We start from the raw sequence: 5,485 nt of genomic DNA on the forward strand, positions 1-5,485 counted from the left end.
GTGCATGTACAGTATATTCCCTATATAGCAGTATATCTGTTCAGATGTTGTTATTAACAGGTTGCTAGCTCTACCTACAAATTGCTTAAGCGCCATACAAGATCGTAATACAATAATGAGGGAGATGTTTTATACTGGAACTTCCAGAACGCGTTCCCAAGACTTAGGGCCTCATTACACGTTATGCGGTAAACCATGGTGCTATTAGTACCATGGTTGCCGCCGGTACCATACCGGTACCACCATGGAGAAAAGGGGAATTAACACCCCATTCCAAGGTTGGCGGGGCGGTAATTCCCCATTTCTCCATGGCCCTTCCCCATTTCCATTTTTGCCCCATAGGGCTCAATGGGAATGGGGAAGGAGCTAATTACGGTACCACAAATTGCAGTACCGTAATGAGCACCAAGGTCCCTTTGCGCGTCCTAACTTTAACGGCTGGTCTACACCAGAAGTAGGGCCTGCATATCTTCACCGCTCGGGGATGGATTACTTTCTCAATGATAGTTCAATGGAGATCTTTTGCTGAATTATATTTCTGAAAATGGGACACTATTGGAGCAATAACTGGCCAGGTACATGACATATGTTCCTGTATTCTTTTTTTTTTTTTTTTATGGAACGCTTCACGAATTTGCGTATCACCCTTGCGCAGGGGCCATGCTAATCTTCTCTGTATCGTTCCAATTTTAGTATATGTGCTGCCGAAGCGAGCACATGTTCCTGTATTCTTTTTGTCACAGATCTGCTGGTCATACCTTTATATTTTAAATCGAATGGGCATGTGATAAGGTATGTTGCATCAACCATATTGCAATTAGTCAGGTTATTTTGTCTCCGTGGAGATCTTAAACCCAACTGAAAAGTTTGTGTGCCGGAAGTAAAAGAACAGACAGAGCAATGGCCACATGGTGAATGTCCCTGTGGCTGATCAGTGCCCCAGAGGCTGCCCTGTTGGTCAGTAATAGTTAGTGGTTGATATGATTTCACCAGAGTATCTCAAACGTTTTCTCTTTTTTTATGGCAAACAGTGGTTTCAGCAGATAAAATTTGCCAACATTTAGTAATTTCTATATGATATGATAGTTCATTTATAATGTGTTTAATACCCAGAGGTTTCTAAGCGCAGACCCCAGGATCGAACCTGTGCTACTCTGTGTCGTCTTGCTTCCAAGGCGAGCACCTTGCTGCTGAGCTATCCTCCCGAGACCGTTTTAGAATTTCTTTTTGTATCTCGTTTACTTTGCTGGAATATCTAAACACTGCTGTGATCTGCTGATTTTCCATCTGTCTCCTGGCTTGCTGCAACGTAATGTCCCGTGGGCTATTACGTGCTCATTTTATTGAATGTTTTTGCAATTTTTGAGGGTATCCCCTTTCCTCAAGCCATACAGAAAGAGACTCATCCTGGAGATTATAGTCCACTCATTTAGAACCGCTTCTCCTATACCTCAGGAACTGTCTCCTGGGCAAGTCGCTCTGTATGACGCTGAACGTTGGGGTGTTGACAGATGCCCAAAACTTTCAGTAATTGAAATAGGTTTCTGAAGAACATCTTAGGTCTGCCCTTCAGTGCACCAAACCTTGTGTTGTATCTGGAAACCGACATGCAGCGCATTGAGTCCCTTTGCAATGCTGGACCAGTGTTCTACTGGGCTAGAGTATGGACTACTGAACAACTGGGGAAATACAGGGAGGCGCTTGAGGACATAATGTTACAGGACGGTAGAAGGTCCCAGCCCTGGTTCCTACACATCAAGAACGAGATCCATGCTATTGGATTTAGCAAATTATGGCACATGCCTGAGAGTATGAATAGCAATAGCAAATTTGATATAAATCAGGCCTATGATGTCAAGATGGAAGTTGGCACCTTCCATAAGCTAACTCGATCAGCCCAGCTGATTAGATACTGGAGACTGAAATGTAAGTTGGGATATGAAGCCTACCTGGACTGCTTAAGTCCCAAGCAGATGAGGGCAATTTACATTAAATAACGCTTGGGCATACTTCTGATTGCAGAATTGTGCAACAAATGGAATAGCAATGTGTCAACAAATACCCATTCTGCGTGGAACAAGTAGAACCTATCACGCACTTTGTGTGTTAATTTATCTGCCTTTGCTGGACCTGAGAAAGAAATATCTGAAGCCCCTTTTCAGGGAAAAACATACGAGATCTACGGTACAGGCCATGATGCTGTGAAGTCTCTCTACCAATAGCCTGGCTGCATCCTCCACATCTAATTGCCTTTTGCAGGCTTGAAAGAGAAGACAGACCAGCCTACAGACCGTATTCTCCATAGTCTTATTACCCTGCAAGTATGCTTCCTCTTGAGTTTTAATAATGTTGGGGCTCCTGAAACTCTCGTGGAACATGTTAAATTAGCCTGAAGAATACTCACTATATAAGTGATAATTGTAATCGACGTGCTCTTTTGTGATGATTGTGATTTCTTTTATATGTAATGTTTATTTTTTATGTACATATTACAGTGATGATCTTAAGTGAATTTTTATATTACCTGGAACGCATGTTATCTGCTTTATTATGGTATATTGTAATATGTTATTTCATGTTTGTGATATGTGTTGATGAGCTTTTATGGTATTTTAGCTGAAATGAAGCTGAACTGAACTAGTAAATGCACATGGGTTTCTCAGTGCTAGGGCCTACTCCTCTGCCTGGAGCATGCAGTGTGTTTAGCCTTCTCCCAGGTCTAGTAAATACACATGGAATTCTCAGTGCTTTGACCTTCTCCTACAGAATGCATGGGGGTTTTACTACTCCTCCACCCACAATTCGTATGCCCACCCACCCACAAACTAGGTTCCCCCAACACCCCATAAATATTGCAACCTAATTCCCTAACTCTGTCTAGGCCATATTATGGATGTATTTCTACTCTAAACTAGCTATCCTACGAATCCCTTTTGTAACAAGCCTGAGCCCCGCCTGCCTATTCAACTGCCAAACATCTTCTGTCCTTAGCTTTTACTCACCCGTCTTTGTATAGATGCAATGTTGAATCTCAGGAAAACCTGGTGACGTTTGACTGGGTCGAACACCCTGTAAAATCTACGGGTTTGAGCTTTGCTCGAACCGTCCCAGCCATGCTTACTAAGGTCAATGGCAGACATTAATATGCACCAGAATTGTAGGTATAGGAGGGCATTCCACTAAGATATAGACCTCCCGTCCAGCCCTCAACACTGTCATCGTTGGCCTCTACAACTAACAACATAGAGAGGCAACACCAAAACTACATAATAAATCCTCAGCAGGAACTGGGGAAAAATGTAAAGTAACAAAAGAAGCCCCCAAGGGGAGTAGCAAATAAGTGTTTTTTTTTTTTATTTAAAAATGTTTCATTTGAATACACATCAAAAGAGAACACATATTGATACACAAAATGTTTGCTACAAAATGTTGAATGTATAAACATCATATTGCATTTAAATAAATGTAACAACAATTTTTCAAATAGATACAAAATCACCAGAGACGTGACAACAAAGAAGAACGAAGAGCAACAACATTAAACATAACAAATACACAAATACACCAAGGAGACATCAGTAGAAAGAAATGTTATAGTTCAAAATGTCATATGGCCTTCAATGAATAAAATGACCAATATAAAATTGTATTTATTTATTTATTGGTCATTTATATAGCGCCTATACACTTAACAAGCATTTCCAAGCGCTTCAACGCAGGAAGGGTGAAAAGCTAAACAAGAGTAACATTCTTAATAGGCATTGGGATATTCAGAATGGGCAAGTGCTATGTGTTTCATGGTACAATATAGGACAGGAGGAATACAAACTGTATCGACATATGACAAAAAATGCTTCAAGTGCCTGACGGTCATTACAATAATGCAAGAGCTATACATTTAGAAGGGAGCGGAGTAGGGTAAGACTAACAGAGCAAATAAGTGCAAGAGACACATAGAAGGTAAGGAAGGGGATCAGATGAGGGCAGGCTATGCACTTCCAGATGAAAAAGTGGCTGAAGATGTAAAAATGCCTGAATTCGATTCTTAAGCAAGGCACACTGGAACACATGTAAGTGATTTCAATCCGGCACACATCCAAGTCAACCCCTGGCATGTAATGCACAACTGAAATGTTTATTTATTTTTGTCTAAAAGTTCTTTATTCTGAACGATAAACCACTCATATCACGCCCTTTTCCTGGAACCCCCCCGGGCCCCTGGTCACACTGAACCAGGAATCAGGCTGGTTTGCAAAGTTAAAATATTTATTTATGTATTTACAATTTAATCACACTATGTTATAATGGGTACACAATAATCACCAATGGGGTGATGTAACACTGAATAATCTCTTTAATACACAAGGAGTAATAGTGAGCAAAATGGTTCAGCACAGAAATAATACTTTTGTGTGTGTGTTCAGTTCAGATGGCACTGTGGTTAGAGGATCCCCCTGCAGACCCCTCAACCCACAATAGGTAATGTAAAGAGATAGGAGGAGAGCAGGTGTTCAGGAATGGCAGAATTCACAAAGAATATCAACCCCGCTTTCCCCCAGCAAACACAAGAAAAAAACGGAATTGACTGTCAAGCTGTCAGAATGGCTTTTAAAGTTATCTTAGAATGGATTGGGCAAAAAAGGGGGTAATTCATAGGATTCAGCGCACAAGTGGCACACGCGGCTGGCGCACAGTGTGCACGTGCGGCAGTCTGCGGCAGCCACGTGCGCCAAAATCCATTTCCGCGCACAGCGTATTCATGAATTTTAACAACCATAACCAGCCGTGGCGCAGAGTGGGGCAGCGACCCTGCAGCAGCGCCAGTTACGCCCCCAACCCCTCCCCGTGCGCCATAAACAGCGCACAAATCCCATACGTGGCGCACAGGCCAGTGGACCAGCATACAGCCCCCCAACCACGAAAACGTCTGTAAAACTCCCCGCGCACCCCTCCGAATACACGTACCCCGCTGCGCAGGGAGAATCACACGCGATAGGCCCTGTGCCAGCGGGGTACGTGTATTACTGGGGTTCGTGGGGAGTTACACACGCGATAGGCCTTGGGCGAGCAGGGTACGTGTATGACTGGGGTTCGCGGGGAGTCACACACGCGATAGGCCCTGTGCGAGCAGGGTACGTGTATTTCTGGGGTTTGCTGGGAGTATCACGCGCGATAGGCCCTGTGTGAGTGGGGTACGTGTATGACTGGGGTTCACGGGGAGTCACACATGCAATAGGCCCTGTGCGAGTGAGGTACGTGTATTACTGGGGTTTGCGGGGAGTTTCAGACGCGATAGGCCCTGTGCGAGCAGGGTATGTGTATGACTGGGGTTCACGGGGAGTCACACACACGATAGGCCTTGGGCGAGCGGGGTACATGAATGACTGGGGTTAGCGGGGAGTATCACACGCGATAGGCCCTGTGTGAGCGGGGTACGTGTATTACTGGGGTTTGCGGGGAGTTACACACATGATAGGCCTTGGGC

At 43.9% G+C, this 5,485-nt stretch overlaps 1 non-coding gene across 1 annotated transcript; it reads right to left on the minus strand.

The window, feature by feature from the left end:
• Positions 1 to 610: 610 nt before the first annotated feature.
• On the minus strand, positions 611 to 717 carry LOC138460434 (U6 spliceosomal RNA). Its single transcript, XR_011263144.1, has one exon. It is a non-coding gene; the product is annotated as a U6 spliceosomal RNA (small nuclear RNA).
• Between the last annotated feature and the right edge of the window lie 4,768 nt (positions 718 to 5,485).

Source organism: Ambystoma mexicanum, chromosome 4p (assembly GCF_040938575.1).
Source record: "Ambystoma mexicanum isolate Mex_15411 chromosome 4p, UKY_AmexF1_1, whole genome shotgun sequence".
Lineage (NCBI taxonomy): Eukaryota > Metazoa > Chordata > Amphibia > Caudata > Ambystomatidae > Ambystoma > Ambystoma mexicanum.